Source organism: Rhipicephalus microplus, unplaced genomic scaffold (assembly GCF_043290135.1).
Source record: "Rhipicephalus microplus isolate Deutch F79 unplaced genomic scaffold, USDA_Rmic scaffold_71, whole genome shotgun sequence".
Classification (NCBI taxonomy): domain Eukaryota; kingdom Metazoa; phylum Arthropoda; class Arachnida; order Ixodida; family Ixodidae; genus Rhipicephalus; species Rhipicephalus microplus.
In genome coordinates this window covers 427,672-448,663 of record NW_027464644.1, presented here as the reverse complement: position 1 = coordinate 448,663, position 20,992 = coordinate 427,672, and the positions used below count along the sequence as shown (strand labels likewise).

The 20,992-nt window shown below is 52.6% G+C and overlaps 5 non-coding genes across 5 annotated transcripts; all 5 read right to left on the bottom strand.

The window, feature by feature from the left end:
• Positions 1-12,752: 12,752 nt before the first annotated feature.
• TRNAK-UUU (transfer RNA lysine (anticodon UUU)) lies at positions 12,753-12,826 on the bottom strand. Its single transcript has one exon. It is a non-coding gene; the product is annotated as a tRNA-Lys (tRNA).
• Positions 12,827-13,930: 1,104 nt separating this feature from the next.
• On the bottom strand, positions 13,931-14,003 carry TRNAN-GUU (transfer RNA asparagine (anticodon GUU)). The gene has a single exon. It is a non-coding gene; the product is annotated as a tRNA-Asn (tRNA).
• Positions 14,004-16,143: 2,140 nt separating this feature from the next.
• TRNAK-UUU (transfer RNA lysine (anticodon UUU)) lies at positions 16,144-16,217 on the bottom strand. The gene has a single exon. It is a non-coding gene; the product is annotated as a tRNA-Lys (tRNA).
• A 1,104-nt stretch (positions 16,218-17,321) lies between these two features.
• Positions 17,322-17,394, bottom strand: TRNAN-GUU (transfer RNA asparagine (anticodon GUU)). Its single transcript has one exon. It is a non-coding gene; the product is annotated as a tRNA-Asn (tRNA).
• Positions 17,395-19,533: 2,139 nt separating this feature from the next.
• On the bottom strand, positions 19,534-19,607 carry TRNAK-UUU (transfer RNA lysine (anticodon UUU)). The gene has a single exon. It is a non-coding gene; the product is annotated as a tRNA-Lys (tRNA).
• Between the last annotated feature and the right edge of the window lie 1,385 nt (positions 19,608-20,992).

The window sequence follows — 20,992 nt, the reverse complement described above, 5'->3', positions numbered from 1 at the left end:
CAGAGCTATCAGCCCAAAGAAAAAAAAGCGCCGCACCACCACCGGGTGGGCTCGAACCTCCAAACTTTCGGTTAACAGCCGGATGCGCTAGGCCATTGCGCTACGGAGACAGTCGTGCTCCACTCTCACCACCGTCAGAACATTTCCTCGGAGCTGTCAAGCCAAAGGAAAAAAAGCGCCGCACCACCACCGGGCGAGCTCGAACCTCCAACCTTTCGGTTAACAGCCGATTGCGCTAGCCAATAGCGCCACGGAGACAGTCATGCTCCAATATCCCCACCATCAGTACATATCTTCAAAGCTATCAGCGCAAAGAAAAAAGCAACACACCACTCCCGGTAGGGATCGAACCTCCAACTTTTCGGTTAACAGCCGATCGCGCTAGCCAGTTGCGCCACGGAGACAGTCGTGCTCCACTCTCACCACCGTCAGAACATTTCTTCAGACTATAAGCCCAAAGAAAAAAAAAGCGCCACACAACCACCTGGTGGGCTCGAACCTCCAACCTTTAGGTTAACAGCCGAACGCGCTAGCCAATTGCGCCTCGAAGACAGTCGTGCTCCACTCTCACCACCGTCAGAACATTTCTTCAGAGCTATCAGCTCGAAGAAGAAAAAGCGCCGCACCACCACCGGGTGGGCTCGAACCTCCAAACTTTCGGCTAACAGCCGATCACGCTAGCCAATTGGGCCACGGAGGCAGTCGTGCTCCACTCTCACCACTGTCAGAACATTTCTTCAGAGCTATCAGCCCAAAGAAAAAGAAACGCCGCACCACCACCGGGTGGGCTCGAACCTCCAACCTCTTGGTTAACAGCCGATCGCGCTAGCCAATTGCGCCACAGAGACAGTCGCGCTTCGCTCTCACCACCGTCAGAACATTTCTTCAGAGCTATCAGCCCAAAGAAAAAAAAGCGCCACACCACCACCGGGTGGGCTCGAACCTCCAGCCTTTCGGTTAACGGCTGAACGCGCTAGCCAATCGCGCCACGGAGACAGTCGTGCTCCACTCTCACCACCATCAGAAAATAACTTCAAAGTTATCAGCCCAAAGAAAAAAAAGCGCCGCACCCCCCCGGGCGGGCTCGAACCTCCAACCTTTCGGTTAACAGCCGATCGCGCTAGCCAATTGCGCCACGGAGACAGTCGTGCTCCACTCTCACGACCGTCAGAACATTTCTTCAGAGGTATCAGCCCAAAGGAAAAAAAGCGCCGCAACACCACCGGGTGGGCTCGAACCTCCAACCTTTCGGTTAACAGCCCATCGCGCTAGCCAATAGCGCCACGGAGACAGTCGTGCTCCTCTCTCACCACCGTCAGAACATTTCTTCAGACTATCAGCCCAAAGAAAAAAAAGCGCCGCACCACCACCGGGTGGGCTGGAACCTCCAACCTTTTGGTTAACAGCCAATCGCGCTAGCCAATTGGGCCACGGAGGCAGTCGTGCTCCACTCTCACCACTGTCAGAACATTTCTTCAGAGCTATCAGCCCAAAGAAAAAGAAACGCCGCACCACCCCCGGGTGGGCTCGAACATCCAACCTCTCGGTCAACAGCCGATCGCGCCAGCCAATTGCGACAGCCACGGAGACAGTCGTTCTCCCCTCTCACCACCATCAGAACATATCTTCAAAGCTATCAGCGCAAAGAAAAAAGCGACACACCGTCCCCTGGTGGGCTCAAACCTCCAACCTTTCGGTTAACAGCCATTCGCGCTAGCCAATTGCGCCACGGAGACAGTCCTGCACCACTTTCATCACCATCAAACAAAACTTCAAAGCTATGAGCCCAAAGAAAAAAAAAGCGCCGCACCACCCCCGGGTGGGCTCTAACCTCCAACCTTTCTGTTAACAGCCGATCGCGCTAGCCAATTGCGCCACGGAGACAGTCGTGCTTCACTCTTACCAGGTCCGTTAGGTGGCGTCCGGGAGTGCAGACGTGGCCGCGTCTGCTCCCGCTTCTTTAAATGTTTTCGGACATCTTTCTTGTGTTCTCCACCGATCCATTGGACTTTCCTAAACCAGTTTTGTGCAAGCTATCTCACGACATCGTTCTCGTTGGGGTGAGTGAACTTTTCGGCGAGTTTTTGAACTTCAAGTGTGCGAAGCGAGGGACGCGTCTCTAGGACTAACCACTCGGCTACGAGCACGGAGCTAGGGTTCACTTCGAGGCAGCGCCGGGCCTCGTCAGGCCCCTGCCGCACCTGACTAGGCAGCGAGGATGCCCGAGATGGTGACAGTTGAAGGCATGGATATCACTCCGGAAGATTTCGACGGAGCGGGGTGGACCACCGCCCTTGGCGCCCGGCGGAAACGAGATCCGGCAAGGAACGCAGCGTCTGCTACCGCTGCAAAGTCTACGGCAAACACAGCAAAGAAGCATGGTTTCAACGCTCGCTCCCTCTCAACAGTGCAGAAGGTTGTAGCCGCTTCGCGACTCCCTCGGCTGCCGAGAGACCAGATAAAGGTCATTGTACGGCCCCGCGGAGGGCTTGACGTTTCGAAGACGGACATGGTACTGCTGTCGAGAGCTCTGACTATGGCAGCTGGGCTCACTGACCAAGAAGCATCGGAAGATACAGTCTGCCCCAACAAGGTACAGAATATTCTTGTTATTTCGACTCCGGTCAGATCCAACGCAGTCGCATACGCTGGAATTCAGAAACTTCACACGAAAGTCGGCGCATTTGATGTTTCTGCCTACTTAGCCGCCCCGGAAAACACTTGTAAAGGCGTCATCAGGAATGTTGACCCCTCGATAGAAGAGCACACCCTCAGAGGCATGATTGTCAACCAACGAAACCCGACCGCCATTGAAGTCAAGAGAATCAAAAACACGCACGTTGTTGTGATACTCTTTGATGGGCTTCGAGTTCCCAAAAACGTCATGTGCGGAACGGCCTTAGTGCCGTGTTCCCTTTACAAACGCCAAGTCGATGTTTGTCACGCCTGCGGCCGAGTCGGGCACCGGGCCGACGTATGCCACCAGAGCAAGGCAGAGAAAAGTAAATGCCACAACTGCGGAGACGCACTCTCAAACGATGCTGCAGAAGCCCACCGTTGCACTCCGAAATGCAAGCTCTGTGAAGGTGATCACCCAACAGGTGACCGTTGCTGCAGCAAAAGATACCACATCCCATATGTCGTGCGACGACGCCGAAGACTAAGACGCCACCGCTCCGAGAAAGAAGCCAACGCTGACGAGGTTAACGACCTCGCGGACATGCAACCGGAGATGGCAGATGGTTCCACTCCCAAGCGGCGCTCCAGCTCCAGAGGGCGTTCCCGTTCCAGAGGACGCTCCCGTTCCAGAGGACGCTCCCGTTCCAGACGGCGCACCCGTTCCAGACGGCGCTCCCGTTCCACAGCGCACTCTCAATCCAGCGGGCGCTCTTGCTCCAGGGGCCGATCCTGGTCGAGATGTCCTGGCAAGAAAATGACCTGGGCCGACATGGTTCGCGACAGCGGCTCTGCACCGACAACACCGACAACTTCAAAGCAAGGTAAGGTACAGCCAGAGCATGTGGCAGATCCACGAATACACACATTAGAACGGGAAAACAAAGCACTCAAACAGGAACTAGCTGAACTGAAGGCAACTCTCGCCAGGCTAGAAGGACGTATCCTAAAAGACACACCGCCACCCATCCCTCAATCATCAGGATCTGTGGTCGCATCATGTAGCCCAAATAAACGCAGAGCCGTAAACACCGAGACAGATGACGACACATCAGACGTAGACGACTTTATGTCCGACGTCAGCGAAGCTCCTTCTAACGCCTTAGCTAGTGACAACAAAGCCAAAAAGCACCGCAAGACGAAGAGTAAGTTCAGTAAATTCCAATCAGCAATTGCCGACATTAAAGAGGCACTCATACAAATTTGCGGTAGACTCGATCGTCTGGAAAGACCAATTGCTCAACCCAGAGCCACGAGAAGAATTCCCACGCCGGACCCGGGGTCCATGTCTTCCCAGGGACCCCAACCTGCGCTGCCGACATCCCCTCAGCCACCAGGTCCAATAGGTGAAGCGAACACACAGGGGGTCATGCCAAGTCAGCACCATGGATAGCACACCACAATTTTTCAAGATCTGGCAATGGAACTGTAATTCATTCAACAAAAAGAAAGCTAACCTAACGCAATTAGTACGATCATGTAAAGAAAAACCACATGTCATCATTTTACAGGAGTGCGGGGCGGAAAAGTACATTCAAAACATGTCCTTTTCGGGGTACAGGGTTTCCAGGCCAACCCTGGACCCCGACTTCAAACAAGCCAGGGGCATTGCCACCCTCATCCGTAAGGACATCAGCTTTATGGAAAGGGACACCCCGACATACAAGAAAGGCCTGGAATCCATGATAACAGAAATCATTCCGAGTCGAACTCTTAAAGCTCACCTTTACATACTGAACGTATACAGTTCTCCGACCGACCGACTCAGGAACTTTACCAAACTCCTGTCATCGGCGGTGTCGCAAGCCAAGGACCGGCCGTTGATCGTTGCCGGCGACTTCAATGCGCACAACAACGTTTGGGGCTACAGTACCAATGACAGGAAAGGTCTTAACCTTGCGGAGTGTGCAAACAACCTCAACTTGAAGTTAATCACGGACTCAAGGTTTCCGACACGCAGAGGCAATTCTGTTCAGCGAGACACCACCCCCGACCTGACGTTCCTCGGAAACGCGGAAGGGTCATGGGACAATCTGCAAGAGGACCTAGGCAGCGACCATTTCATCTTAGAAATCAACGTCCGTATCACACCCGCTCCACCTAAGACGTACAGATACGTCGACTGGGACCTTTTCCGAAGAATAAGGGGTAGCGAGGACAGCCAAGGGGAAACCTTTGAAGAGCTTCTGGAAAATCTGAAAAGTACGGTGGCAAAAGCCACTAAAGAAATAACCTTGGACCTGGAGGTTCCAGTCATGGACTCCAGACTCGCACACCTCCTGGAGGCGAAGAATGCGCTAAGACGACGATGGGAAAAGCAGAAGCTAAACAGGAGGCTGCGATCTAAACTAAGGGAAATAACCAAAAAAATCGAAGAACATTCCAGAGAGCTGAGTGCGCAACAATGGGATGAGGTTTGTAATGAGGCGGATGGTAAAATGAGACGGGGAAGCAAGTGGAGCCTCCTCAAAAACCTATTCGCCGACAGCAACAAACCGACCAAGAGCAATGCTCGAATAATGCTCGACAGACTCGTCCACCTGCACACGATTGAAGGCACTAGTCCTCAGGACTTTGCTAACACCCTGGCAGACATATACCTGCCGACAGAAAGCAAATCAGTCCCCTGGGACGACCCGGCATGCGAGTACAAGGGGACACCTCAACGCTCACTGGATCGTCCATTCGAGGTCTCAGAGATTGTGCACGCCCTTCATGGCCTTAACGGCCGCTCGGCCCCTGGTCCAGACGGATTAACTAACAAACTTCTCAGAAACTTAGATAACCAAGCCATACAAATCATTACAAAGAAAATAAACGAGGTATGGACGGCGGGCCGCGTACCGGATGAATGGCGAACTGCCAATATAATTCTCATCCCCAAACCCGGAAAACCGCTCCATGCCGAGAACTTGAGACCAATATCCCTTACTTCGTGCCTCGGAAAGGTCGCCGAACATGTCATTCACAATAGAATTGCAGAGCACATCGAAGCAAAGAGCCTTTTTCGCCACAATCTCATAGGATTCCGAAAATCACTATCAACACAAGATGCCATGCTCCTTATCAGGAGTGCTGTGATAGACAATAAATCACGGGACGTAAAGGGCATCCTGGCGCTCGACATAACGAAGGCCTTCGATACGGTCAGGCACGAACATATCCTCAACGAAATCTCCAGTTTACATCTCGGAGAAAAATTTCACAACTATGTCAGATCGTTTTTGGCGGACCGTACGGCTACCATAAACATCGGACAAATCAGAAGCCGTAAGCACAAGCTGGGAAACGTCGGCACCCCCCAAGGGTCAGTGCTTTCGCCACTTCTTTTCAACATCGCAATGCACGATCTGGCGAACCGACTCTCGAAAGTTCATGGGGTAGGACACGTGATTTACGCAGATGACATTACCATCTGGTCCACAAGTGGCCCACTAGGCTCCCTGGAGCAGAACCTACAACATGCCCTAGACACCACACAAGCTTTCCTACAAAATACGGGGCTGAAGCTATCTACGAGCAAATCAGAGCTCCTTCTATGTAAACACGGCCCCAGAAAGGGACAGCTCCTTAGCTCCCTCCCCGTTCACCTACACACCAAGGACGGAGGTAGTATCCCAATATGTAACACAATCAAGGTCCTGGGCATGGTAGTTGGTGCTTACAGCGGTGACAACGCGGAGGCCCTCAAACGTATAGAGAAAAGTGTCTTCAACTTCACCAGGGTATTATCAAGGGTCAACAGTAGAAGGGCTGGTCTGAAAGAAGACAACCTCATGAAAGCATTTCACGCCTTTCTCATCAACCACGTGACTTACGCCGCCCCCTTCCTCAACTGGAAGAAGACAGAGCTCAACAAAATTGATACATTAATTCGAACAGGATTGAAAAGGGTCCTGAGCCTCCCTCGCAACACTAGTACGGAACGACTCTTACAATTGGGCCTGCATAATACAGCTACCGAACTCTTTGAGGCACAGCGGCATGCACAGATTAGTCGGCTCTCACTCTCAAAGGCGGGCAACGAGATATTGTTTGAAGCCGGTCTTCAGCCTTTCTTCATGCCGCCAGAAAAGTCCCAACTTTGCACACAAGCCATGAAAGCGATAACAGTTGACCCGATTCCCAGAAACATACACCCAACCCACAATGAAGGACGAAGAAAAGCGAGAGCCAAGGCAATACTCGCCAAGATCATGTGCAACGATACGCAGGTCCTCTTCGTTGATGCCGCAAAATATTGGAATCGAGGTGCCTATGCAGTCTCTGTGGTGGACGCCCACGGCTCGCTCGTCAACGCAGCCACGGTAGTTACCAACTTCACCCACGAAGCAGAGGAAATGGCCATTGCGCTAGCCCTTCGAAGCTGCACTGAAGCCTCTGTCATTTACTCGGACTCTAGAACAGCTATAAGAACTTTTTCGGCGGCCCTAGTCTCTTCGAAGGCAGCTGCGGTCGTTAACAGGCTTTTCAACCACGAGACGAAGGAGGAAAACTTTCGGTCTACACACATCGCATGGTTCCCAGCCCACATGGGAAACATTTCCGGCTTTGCTGGCAACCCAAACGAGCGGGCACACACACTGGCGCGAGAGCTCACTTTCCGCGTCAGTGGTTCGCCCCCTCGCTTAAATGCAGCCTGCAGGAACCTCGATTACAAAGACCCACTTGTATCATATCACGAACTCACCTCACATCATAGATTAGAACGTCGAACTTTTCCTCCTCCTCACAGAGATCTGAACAGAGCACAAGCAATCACTTACAGACAATTGCAGACACGTACATACATCACACCAACGACACTAAGCAGGATTAATCCGGACTTTTCCACTGCATGTCCACACTGTGGAAACGAGTATAACAATTTCGACCACATGCTCTGGTTGTGCCCTGCCAACGTGGGTACAGAATTTTCTGACCAGTCCTCCTGGGACTCCGCCCTTCGAAGCACAGAGCTCATCGCCCAGCTCAAGGCTGTCCAGAGGGCCCGGGCCGTCGCCGAGAGACTCTGTCTACCGGTCCCGACCTGGGTGGAGCCGCCGGATTGATGGCGGGGCTTTCGGCACCGCTTTCTTTCCTCTCAGGACCTTAATAAAGTTCATACTCACTCACTCACTCACTCTTACCACCGTCAGAACATATCTTCAACGCCATCAGCGCAAAGCAAAAAAAAAGCGACACACCGTCCACGGGTGGGCTCGAAACTCCAACCTTTCGGTTAACAGCCGATCGCGCTAGCCAATTGCGCCACGGAGACAGTCCTGGTCCACTCTCACCACCGTCAGAACATTTCTTCAGAGCTATCAGCCCAAAGGAAAAAAAGCACCGCACCACTACCGGGTGGGCTCGAACCTCCAACCTTTCGGTTAACAGCCCATCGCGCTAGCCAATAGCGCCACGGAGACAGTCGTGCTCCTCTCTCACCACCGTCAGAACAGTTCTTCAGACGATCAGCCCAAAGAAAAAAAGCGCCGCACCACCACCGGGTGGGCTAGAACCTCCAAACTTTCGGTTAACAGCCAATCGCGCTAGCCAATTGCGCCACGGAGACAGTCGTGCTCCACTCTCACCACCGCCGGACATTTCTTCAGAGCTATCAGCCCAAAGAAGAAAAAGCGCCGCACCACCGGGTGGGCTCGAACCTCCAACCATTCGGTTAACAGCCGATCACGCTAGCCGATTGCGCCACGGAGACAGTCGTGCTCCACTCTCACCACCATCAGAACATTTCTTCAGACTATCAGCCCAAAGAAAAAAAAAGCGCCGCACCACCCCCGGGTGGGCTCGAACCTCCAAACTTTCGGTTAACAGCCGATCGCGCTAGCCAATTGCGCCACGGAGACAGTCGTGCTTCACTCTCACCACCATCAGAACATATCTTCAACGCCATCAGCGCAAAGCAAAAAAAGCGACACACCGTCCACGGGCGGGCTCGAACCTCCAACCTTTCGGTTAACAGCCGATCGCGCTAGCCAATTGCGCCACGGAGACAGTCGTGCTCCACTCTCACGACCGTCAGAACATTTCTTCAGAGGTATCAGCCAAAAGGAAAAAAAGCGCCGCAACACCACCGGGTGGGCTCGAACCTCCAACCTTTCGGTTAACAGCCCATCGCGCTAGCCAATAGCGCCACGGAGACAGTCGTGCTTCACTCTTACCACCGTCAGAACATATCTTCAACGCCATCAGCGCAAAGCAAAAAAAAAGCGACACACCGTCCACGGGTGGGCTCGAAACTCCAACCTTTCGGTTAACAGCCGATCGCGCTAGCCAATTGCGCCACGGAGACAGTCCTGGTCCACTCTCACCACCGTCAGAACATTTCTTCAGAGCTATCAGCCCAAAGGAAAAAAAGCACCGCACCACTACCGGGTGGGCTCGAACCTCCAACCTTTCGGTTAACAGCCCATCGCGCTAGCCAATAGCGCCACGGAGACAGTCGTGCTCCTCTCTCACCACCGTCTGAACAGTTCTTCAGACGATCAGCCCAAAGAAAAAAAGCGCCGCACCACCACCGGGTGGGCTAGAACCTCCAAACTTTCGGTTAACAGCCGATCACGCTAGCCGATTGCGCCACGGAGACAGTCGTGCTCCACTCTCACCACCATCAGAACATTTCTTCAGACTATCAGCCCAAAGAAAAAAAAAGCGCCGCACCACCCCCGGGTGGGCTCGAACCTCCAAACTTTCGGTTAACAGCCGATCGCGCTAGCCAATTGCGCCACGGAGACAGTCGTGCTTCACTCTCACCACCATCAGAACATATCTTCAACGCCATCAGCGCAAAGCAAAAAAAGCGACACACCGTCCACGGGCGGGCTCGAAACTCCAACCTTTCGGTTAACAGCCGATCGCGCTAGCCAATTGCGCCACGGAGACAGTCCTGCTCCACTCTCACCATCATCAGAACATATCTTCAAAGCTATGAGCCCAAAGAAAAAAAAGCGCCGCACCACCACCGGGTGGGCTCGAACCTGCAATCTTTTGGTTTACAGCTGATCGCTCTAGTCAATTGCGCCTCGGAGACAGTCCTGCTCCACTCTCACCACCATCAGAACATAGCTTCAAAGCTATCAGCCCAAAGAAAAAAAGCAACAAACCACTCTCGGGAGGGCTCGAACCTCCAACCTTTCAGTTAACAGCCGATCGCGCTAGCCAATTGCGCCACGGAGACAGTCGTGCTCCACTCTCAACACCGTCAGAACATTTCTTCAGAGCTATTAGCCCAAAGGAAAAAAAGCGCCGCACCACCACCGGGTGGGCTCGAACCTCCAACCTTACGGTTAACAGCCCATCGCGCTAACCAATGGCGCAACGGAGATAGTCGTGCTCCACTTTCACCACCGTCAGAACATTTCTCCAAAGCTTTCAGCGCCAAGAAGACAAAAGCGACACACCGCTCCTGGGAGGGCTCGAACCTCAAGCCTTTCGGTTAACAGTCGAACGCGCTAGCCAAATGTGCCACGAAGACAGTAGTGCAGTGCTCTCACCACCGTCTGTACATTTCTCCAAAGCTATGAGCGCAATAAAAAAAGCGACACACTGCTCACGGAAGGGCTGGAACCTCCAACCTTTCGATTACCATACGAACGCGCTAGCCAATTGCGCCACGGAGACAGTCGTGCTCCACTCTCACCACCGTCAGAACATTTCTTGAAAGCTATCAGCTCAAAGAAAAAAAAAGCGACACACCACTCCCGGGAGGGCTCGAACCTCCAACGTTTCGATTAACAGCCGATCGCGCTAGAATATTGCGCCACGGAGACTTTTTTTTTTCTTAAATGAATGAAATTATCAACAGTAATGTACAAAGAGCATACTTCACCAGAAGTCCGGAAAACACGCAAAAGCGTCAAGAACGAGAAGTGACTCCGGAACAGGGTCAAAAGTGTCGACAACACTGCGCACTTGAGCAGCTGCTTCTCGGAAGACAGACCTAGTCGACCATGGTGGCTCGGCATGTCTATCAATCATGCGACTTTTCCATAATGAATACAGTCCCAACAACATAAACAAGTCGTAAGGAGTATTATCAGTCAGACTCTTTTTGAACGGAAGGAACCTAATAAAATTACCTGTGATTGGAAGTTCGTGCTGCACTCTCACCACCATCAGAACATTTCTCCAAAGCCATCAGCGCAAAAAAAAGCAACACACATCTACCGGGAGGGCTCGAATCTCCAAACTTTCGGTTAACAGCCGAACGCGCTAGCCAATTGCTTCACGGAGACATTTTTGCTGCACTCTCACCCCCGTCAGAACATTTCTTCAAAGCTATCAGCGCAAAGAAGAAAAAAGCGCCGCACCACCACCGGGTGGGCTCGAACCTCCAACCTTTCGGTTAACAGCTGATCGCGCTAGCCAATTGCGCCACGGAGAAAGTCGTGCTCTACTCTCACCACCGTCAGAACATTTCTTCAGAGCTATCAGCCCAAAGAAACAAAAGTGCCGCACCACCACCAGGTGGGCTCGAACCTCCAGTTTTTCGGTTAACGGCCGAACGCGCTAGGCAATAGCGCCACGGAGACTGTCGTTCTCCCCTCTCACCACCATTAGAAAATATCTTCAAAGCTATCAGCGCAAAGAAAAAAGCGACACACCGTCCCCTGGTGGGCTCAAACCTCCAACCTTTCGGTTAACAGCCAATCGCGCTAGCCAATTGCGCCACGGAGACATTCCTGCATCACTCTCACCACCATCAAACATATCTTCAAAGCTATAAGCCCAAAGAAAAAAAAGCGCCGCACCACTCCCGGGTGGGCTCTAACCTCCAACCTTTCTGTTAACAGCCGATCGCGCTAGCCAATTGCACCACGGAGACAGTCATGCTTCACTCTTACCACCGTCGGAACATATCTTCAAATCTATGAGCCCAAAGAAAAAAAAGCGCCGCACCACCACCGGGTGGGCTCGAACCTCCAACCTTTCGGTTGACAGCCGAACGCGCTAGCCAATTGCTTCACGGAGACATTTTTGATGCACTCTCACCCCCGTCAGAACATTTCTTCAAAGCTATCAGCGCAAAGAAGAAAAAAGCGCCGCACCACCACCGGGTGGGCTCGAACCTCCAACCTTTCGGTTAACAGCCGATCGCGCTAGCCAAATGCGCCACGGAGAAAGTCGCGCTCTACTCTCACCACCGTCAGAACATTTCTTCAGAGCTATCAGCCCAAAGAAACAAAAGCGCCGTACCACCACCGGGTGGGCTCGAACCTCCAGCTTTTCGGTTAACGGCCGAACGCGCTAGGCAATAGCGCCACGGAGACTGTCGTTCTCCCCTCTCACCACCATTAGAACATATCTTCAAAGCTATCAGCGCAAAGAAAAATGCGACACACCGTCCCCTGGTGGGCTGAAACCTCCAACCTTTCGGTTAGCAGCCAATCGCGCTAGCCAATTGCGCTACGGAGACATTTCTGCACCACTCTCAACACCATCAAACATATCTTCAAAGCTATAAGCCCAAAGAAAAAAACGCGCCGCACCACCCCCGGGTGGGCTCTTACCTCCAACCTTTCTGTTAACAGCCGATCGCGCTAGCCAATTGCACCACGGAGACAGTCATGCTTCACTCTTACCACCGTCAGAACATATTTTCAAATCTATGAGCCCAAAGAAAAAAAAGCGCCGCACCACCACCAGGTGGGCTCGAACCTCCAACCTTTCGGTTAACAGCCGATCACGCTAGCCGATTGCGCCACGGAGATATTCGTGCTCCACTCCCACCACCATCAGAACATATCTTCAAAGCTATCAGCGCAAAGAAAAAGCAACACACCACTCCCGGGAGGGCTCGAACCTCCAAATTTTCGGTTAACAGCCGAACGTGGTAGCCAATTGCGCCACGGAGACAGTCGTGCTCCATTCTCACCAACGTCAGAACATTTCTCCAAAGCTATCAGCACAAAGAAAAGAGCATCACACCACTCCCGGGAGGGCTCGGAACTCCAACCTTTTGGTTAACAGCCGATCGCGCTAGCCAATTGCGCAGCGGAGACAGTCATGCGCAACTCTCACCACCGTGAAAACATTTCTCCAAAGCTATCGGCGCAAAGATAAAAAAAGTGACACACCGCTTCCGGGAGGGCTCGAACCTCCAAACTTTCGGTTAAAAGCCGAACGCGCTAGCCAAATGCGCCACGGAGACAGTCGTGCTCCATTCTCACCACTGTCAGAACATAACTGTAAAGCTATCAGCGCAAATAAAAAAGCAACACACCACTTCCGGGAGGGCACGAACCTCCAACCTTTCGGTTAACAGCCGATCGCGCTAGCCAATTGCGCCACGGAGACAGTCCTGCTCCACTCTCACCACCATCAGAACATATCTTCAAATCTATGAGCCCAAAGAAAAAAAAGCGCCGCACCACCACCGGGTGGGCTCGAACTTCCAACCTTTTGGTTAACAGCTGATCGCGCTAGCCAATTGCGCCACGGAGACAGTCCTGCTCCACTCTCACCACCTTGAGAACATATCTTCAAAGCTATCAGCCCAAAGAAAAAAAGCAACAAACCACTCCCGGGAGGGCTCGAACCTCCAAGCTTTCAGTTAACAGCCGATCGCGCTAGCCAATTGCGCCACAGAGACAGTCGTGCTCCACTCTCAACACCATCAGAACATTTCTTCAGAGCTATCAGGCCAAAAGAAAAAAAGCGCCGCACCACCACCGGGTGGGCTCGAACCTCCAACCTTTCGGTTAACAGCCCATCGCGCTAGCCAATAGCGCCACGGAGACAGTCGTGCTCCTCTCTCACCACCGTCAGAACATTTCTTCAGACTATCAGCCCAAAGAAAAAAAAAGCGCCGCACCACCACCGGGTGGGCGCGAACCTCCAACCTTTCGTTTAACAGCCGTTCACGCTAGCCGATTGCGCCCCGGAGACAGTCGTGCTCCACTCTCACCACCATCAGAACATATCTTCAAAGCTATCAGCGCAAAGAAAGAGCAACACACCACTCCCGGGAGGGCTCGAACCTCCAAATTTTCGGTTAACAGCCGAACGTGCTAGCCAATTGCGCCACGGGGACAGTCGTGCTCCAATCTCACCAACGTCAGAACATTTCTCCAAATCTATCAGCACAAAGAAAAGAGCATCACACCACTCCCGGGAGGGCTCGGAACTCAAACCTTTTGGTTAACAGCCGATCGCGCTAGCCAATTGCGCAGCGGAGACAGTCATGCGCAACTCTCACCACCGTGAAAACATTTCTCCAAAGCTATCAGCGCAAAGATAAAAAAAACTGACACATTGCTTCCGGGAGGGCTCGAACCTCCAAATTTCGGTTAACAGCCGAACGCGCTAGCCAGTTGCGCCACGGAGACAGTCCTGCTCTACTCTCACCACCATCAGAACATATCTTCAAAGCTATCAGCCCAAAGAAAAAAGAGCAACACACCACTCTCGGGAGGGCTCGAACCTCCAACCTTTCAGTTAAAAGCCGATCGCGCTAGCCAATTGCGACACGGAGACAGTCGCGCTACACTTTCACCACCGTCAGAACATTTCCTCAGAGCTATCAGCCCAAAGGAAAAAAAGCGCAGCACCACAACCGGGTGGGCTAGAACCTCCAAGCTTTCGGTTAACAGCCCAACGCGCTAGCCAATTGCGCCACGGAGACAGTCGTGGTCCACTCTCACAACCATCAGAACATACCTTCAAAGCTATCAGCGCAAAGAAAAAAGCAACACACCACTCCCGGGAGGGCTCGAACCTCCAACCTCTCGGTCAACAGCCGATCGCGCTAGCCAATTGCGACAGCCACGGAGACAGTCGTTCTCCGCTCTCACCACCATAAGAACATATCTTCAAAGCTATCAGCGCAAAGAAAAAAGCGACACACCGTCCCCTGGTGGGCTCAAACCTCCAACCTTTTGGTTAACAGCCAATCGCGCTAGCCAATTGCGCTACGGAGACAGTCCTGCACCACTCTCACCACCATCAAACATATCTTCAAAGCTATCAGCCCAAAGAAAAAAAAAGCGCCGTACCGCCCCCGGGTGGGCTCGAACCTCCAAACTTTCGGTTAACAGCCGATCGCGCTAGCCAATTGCGCCACGGAGACAGTCGTGCTTCACTCTCACCACCATCAGAACATATTTTCAACGCCATCAGCGCAAAGCAAAAAAAGCGACACACCGTCCACGGGTGGACTGGAAACTCCAACCTTTCGGTTAACAGCCGATCGCGCTAGCCAATTGCGCCACGGAGACAGTCGTGCTTCACTCTCACCACCATCAGAACATATCTTCAACGCCATCAGCGCAAAGCAAAAAAAAGCGACACACCGTCCACGGGTGGGCTCGAAACTCCAACCTTTCGGTTAACAGCCCATCGCGCTAGCCAATGGCGCAACGGAGATAGTCGTGCTCCACTTTCACCACCGTCAGAACATTTCTCCAAAGCTTTCAGCGCCAAGAAGAAAAAAGCGACACACCGCTCCTGGGAGGGCTCGAACCTCCAGCCTTTCGGTTAACAGTCGAACGCGCTAGCCAAATGTGCCACGAAGACAGTAGTTCAGCGCTCTCACCACCGTCTGTACATTTCTCAAAAGCTATCAGCGCAATAAAAAAAGCGACACACTGCTCCCGGAAGGGCTCGAACCTCCAACCTTTCAATTACCATACGAACGCGCTAGCCAATTGCGCCACGGAGACAGTCGTGCTCCACTCTCACCACCGTCAGAACATTTCTTGACAGCTATCAGCGCAAAAAAAAAAAGCGACACACCACTCCCGGGAGGGCTCGAACCTCCAACATTTCGATTAACAGCCGAACGCGCTAGCCAAATGCGCCACGGAGACTGTCGTGCTCCATTCTCACCACTGTCAGAACATAACTTTAAAGCTATCAGCGCAAAGAAAAAAGCAACACACCACTTCCGGGAGGGCACGAACCTCCAACCTTTCGGTTAACAGCCGATTGCGCTAGCCAAATGCGCCACGGAGACAGTCCTGCTCCACTCTTACCCCCATCAGAACATATCTTCAAAGCTATCAGCCCAAAGAAAAAAAAAGCGCCGCACCACCACCGGGTGGACTCGAACCTCCAACCTTTCGGTTAACAGCCGATCACGCTAGCCGATTGCGCCACGGAGATATTCGTGCTCCACTCCCACCACCATCAGAACATATCTTCAAAGCTATCAGCGCAAAGAAAAAGCAACACACCACTCCCTGGAGGGCTCGAACCTCCAAATTTTCGGTTAACAGCCGAACGTGGTAGCCAATTGCGCCACGGAGACAGTCGTGCTCCAATCTCACCAACGTCAGAACATTTCTCCAAAGCTATCAGCACAAAGAAAAGAGCATCACACCACTCCCGGGAGGGCTCGGAACTCCAACCTTTTGGTTAACAGCCGATCGCGCTAGCCAATTGCGCAGCGGAGACAGTCATGCGCAACTCTCACCACCGTGAAAACATTTCTCCAAAGCTATCGGCGCAAAGATAAAAAAAGTGACACACCGCTTCCGGGAGGGCTCGAACCTCCAAACTTTCGGTTAAAAGCCGAACGCGCTAGCCAAATGCGCCACGGAGACAGTCGTGCTCCATTCTCACCACTGTCAGAACATAACTGTAAAGCTATCAGCGCAAATAAAAAAGCAACACACCACTTCCGGGAGGGCACGAACCTCCAACCTTTCGGTTAACAGCCGATCGCGCTAGCCAATTGCGCCACGGAGACAGTCCTGCTCCACTCTCACCACCATCAGAACATATCTTCAAATCTATGAGCCCAAAGAAAAAAAAGCGCCGCACCACCACCGGGTGGGCTCGAACTTCCAACCTTTTGGTTAACAGCTGATCGCGCTAGCCAATTGCGCCACGGAGACAGTCCTGCTCCACTCTCACCACCTTGAGAACATATCTTCAAAGCTATCAGCCCAAAGAAAAAAAGCAACAAACCACTCCCGGGAGGGCTCGAACCTCCAACCTTTCAGTTAACAGCCGATCGCGCTAGCCAATTGCGCCACAGAGACAGTCGTGCTCCACTCTCAACACCATCAGAACATTTCTTCAGAGCTATCAGGCCAAAAGAAAAAAAGCGCCGCACCACCACCGGGTGGGCTCGAACCTCCAACCTTTCGGTTAACAGCCCATCGCGCTAGCCAATAGCGCCACGGAGACAGTCGTGCTCCTCTCTCACCACCGTCAGAACATTTCTTCAGACTATCAGCCCAAAGAAAAAAAAAGCGCCGCACCACCACCGGGTGGGCGCGAACCTCCAACCTTTCGTTTAACAGCCGTTCACGCTAGCCGATTGCGCCCCGGAGACAGTCGTGCTCCACTCTCACCACCATCAGAACATATCTTCAAAGCTATCAGCGCAAAGAAAGAGCAACACACCACTCCCGGGAGGGCTCGAACCTCCAAATTTTCGGTTAACAGCCGAACGTGCTAGCCAATTGCGCCACGGGGACAGTCGTGCTCCAATCTCACCAACGTCAGAACATTTCTCCAAATCTATCAGCACAAAGAAAAGAGCATCACACCACTCCCGGGAGGGCTCGGAACTCAAACCTTTTGGTTAACAGCCGATCGCGCTAGCCAATTGCGCAGCGGAGACAGTCATGCGCAACTCTCACCACCGTGAAAACATTTCTCCAAAGCTATCAGCGCAAAGATAAAAAAAACTGACACATTGCTTCCGGGAGGGCTCGAACCTCCAAATTTCGGTTAACAGCCGAACGCGCTAGCCAGTTGCGCCACGGAGACAGTCCTGCTCTACTCTCACCACCATCAGAACATATCTTCAAAGCTATCAGCCCAAAGAAAAAAGAGCAACACACCACTCTCGGGAGGGCTCGAACCTCCAACCTTTCAGTTAAAAGCCGATCGCGCTAGCCAATTGCGACACGGAGACAGTCGCGCTACACTTTCACCACCGTCAGAACATTTCCTCAGAGCTATCAGCCCAAAGGAAAAAAAGCGCAGCACCACAACCGGGTGGGCTAGAACCTCCAAGCTTTCGGTTAACAGCCCAACGCGCTAGCCAATTGCGCCACGGAGACAGTCGTGGTCCACTCTCACAACCATCAGAACATACCTTCAAAGCTATCAGCGCAAAGAAAAAAGCAACACACCACTCCCGGGAGGGCTCGAACCTCCAACCTCTCGGTCAACAGCCGATCGCGCTAGCCAATTGCGACAGCCACGGAGACAGTCGTTCTCCGCTCTCACCACCATAAGAACATATCTTCAAAGCTATCAGCGCAAAGAAAAAAGCGACACACCGTCCCCTGGTGGGCTCAAACCTCCAACCTTTTGGTTAACAGCCAATCGCGCTAGCCAATTGCGCTACGGAGACAGTCCTGCACCACTCTCACCACCATCAAACATATCTTCAAAGCTATCAGCCCAAAGAAAAAAAAAGCGCCGTACCGCCCCCGGGTGGGCTCGAACCTCCAAACTTTCGGTTAACAGCCGATCGCGCTAGCCAATTGCGCCACGGAGACAGTCGTGCTTCACTCTCACCACCATCAGAACATATTTTCAACGCCATCAGCGCAAAGCAAAAAAAGCGACACACCGTCCACGGGTGGACTGGAAACTCCAACCTTTCGGTTAACAGCCGATCGCGCTAGCCAATTGCGCCACGGAGACAGTCGTGCTTCACTCTCACCACCATCAGAACATATCTTCAACGCCATCAGCGCAAAGCAAAAAAAAGCGACACACCGTCCACGGGTGGGCTCGAAACTCCAACCTTTCGGTTAACAGCCCATCGCGCTAGCCAATGGCGCAACGGAGATAGTCGTGCTCCACTTTCACCACCGTCAGAACATTTCTCCAAAGCTTTCAGCGCCAAGAAGAAAAAAGCGACACACCGCTCCTGGGAGGGCTCGAACCTCCAGCCTTTCGGTTAACAGTCGAACGCGCTAGCCAAATGTGCCACGAAGACAGTAGTTCAGCGCTCTCACCACCGTCTGTACATTTCTCAAAAGCTATCAGCGCAATAAAAAAAGCGACACACTGCTCCCGGAAGGGCTCGAACCTCCAACCTTTCAATTACCATACGAACGCGCTAGCCAATTGCGCCACGGAGACAGTCGTGCTCCACTCTCACCACCGTCAGAACATTTCTTGACAGCTATCAGCGCAAAAAAAAAAGCGACACACCACTCCCGGGAGGGCTCGAACCTCCAACATTTCGATTAACAGCCGAACGCGCTAGCCAAATGCGCCACGGAGACTGTCGTGCTCCATTCTCACCACTGTCAGAACATAACTTTAAAGCTATCAGCGCAAAGAAAAAAGCAACACACCACTTCCGGGAGGGCACGAACCTCCAACCTTTCGGTTAACAGCCGATTGCGCTAGCCAAATGCGCCACGGAGACAGTCCTGCTCCACTCTTACCCCCATCAGAACATATCTTCAAAGCTATCAGCCCAAAGAAAAAAAAAGCGCCGCACCACCACCGGGTGGACTCGAACCTCCAACCTTTCGGTTAACAGCCGATCACGCTAGCCGATTGCGCCACGGAGATATTCGTGCTCCACTCCCACCACCATCAGAACATATCTTCAAAGCTATCAGCGCAAAGAAAAAGCAACACACCACTCCCTGGAGGGCTCGAACCTCCAAATTTTCGGTTAACAGCCGAACGTGGTAGCCAATTGCGCCACGGAGACAGTCGTGCTCCAATCTCACCAACGTCAGAACATTTCTCCAAAGCTATCAGCACAAAGAAAAGAGCATCACACCACTCCCGGGAGGGCTCGGAACTCCAACCTTTTGGTTAACAGCCGATCGCGCTAGCCAATTGCGCAGCGGAGACAGTCATGCGCAACTCTCACCACCGTGAAAACATTTCTCCAAAGCTATCGGCGCAAAGATAAAAAAAGTGACACACCGCTTCCGGGAGGGCTCGAACCTCCAAACTTTCGGTTAAAAGCCGAACGCGCTAGCCAAATGCGCCACGGAGACAGTCGTGCTCCATTCTCACCACTGTCAGAACATAACTGTAAAGCTATCAGCGCAAATAAAAAAGCAACACACCACTTCCGGGAGGGCACGAACCTCCAACCTTTCGGTTAACAGCCGATCGCGCTAGCCAATTGCGCCACGGAGACAGTCCTGCTCCACTCTCACCACCATCAGAACATATCTTCAAATCTATGAGCCCAAAGAAAAAAAAGCGCCGCACCACCACCGGGTGGGCTCGAACCTCCAACCTTTTGGTTAACAGCTGATCGCGCTAGCCAATTGCGCCACGGAGACAGTCCTGCTCCACTCTCACCACCTTGAGAACATATCTTCAAAGCTATCAGCCCAAAGAAAAAAAGCAACAAACCACTCCCGGGAGGGCTCGAACCTCCAACCTTTCAGTTAACAGCCGATCGCGCTAGCCAATTGCGCCACAGAGACAGTCGTGCTCCACTCTCAACACCATCAGAACATTGCTTCAGAGCTATCAGGCCAAAAGAAAAAAAGCGCCGCACCACCACCGGGTGGGCTCGAACCTCCAACCTTTCGGTTAACAGCCCATCGCGATGGCCAATAGCGCCACGGAGACAGTCGTGCTCCTCTCTCACCACCGTCAGAACATTTCTTCAGACTATCAGCCCAAAGAAAAAAAAGCGCCGCACCACCACCGGGTGGGCGCGAACCTCCAACCTTTCGGTTAACAGCCATTCACGCTAGCCGATTGCGCCCCGGAGACAGTCGTGCTCCACTCTCACCACCATCAGAACATATCTTCAAAGCTATCAGCGCAAAGAAAGAGCAACACACCACTCCCGGGAGGGCTCGAACCTCCAAATTTTCGGTTAACAGCCGAACGTGCTAGCCAATTGCGCCACGGGGACAGTCGTGCTCCAATCTCACCAACGTCAGAACATTTCTCCAAATCTATCAGCACAAAGAAAAGAGCATCACACCACTCCCGGGAGGGCTCGGAACTCAAACCTTTTGGTTAACAGCCGATCGCGCTAGCCAATTGCGCAGCGGAGACAGTCGTTCTCCGCTCTCACCACCATAAGAACATATCTTCAAAGCTATCAGCGCAAAGAAAAAAGCGACACACCGTCCCCTGGTGGGCTCAAACCTCCAACCTTTTGGTTAACAGCCAATCGCGCTAGCCAATTGCGCTACGGAGACAGTCCTGCACCACTCTCACCACCATCAAACATATCTTCAAAGCTATCAGCCCAAAGAAAAAAAAAAGCGCCGTACCGCCCCCGGGTGGGCTCGAACCTCCAAACTTTCGGTTAACAGCTGATCGCGCTAGCCAATTGCGCCACGGAGACAGTCGTGCTTCACTCTCACCACCATCAGAACATATCTTCAACGCCATCAGCGCAAAGCAAAAA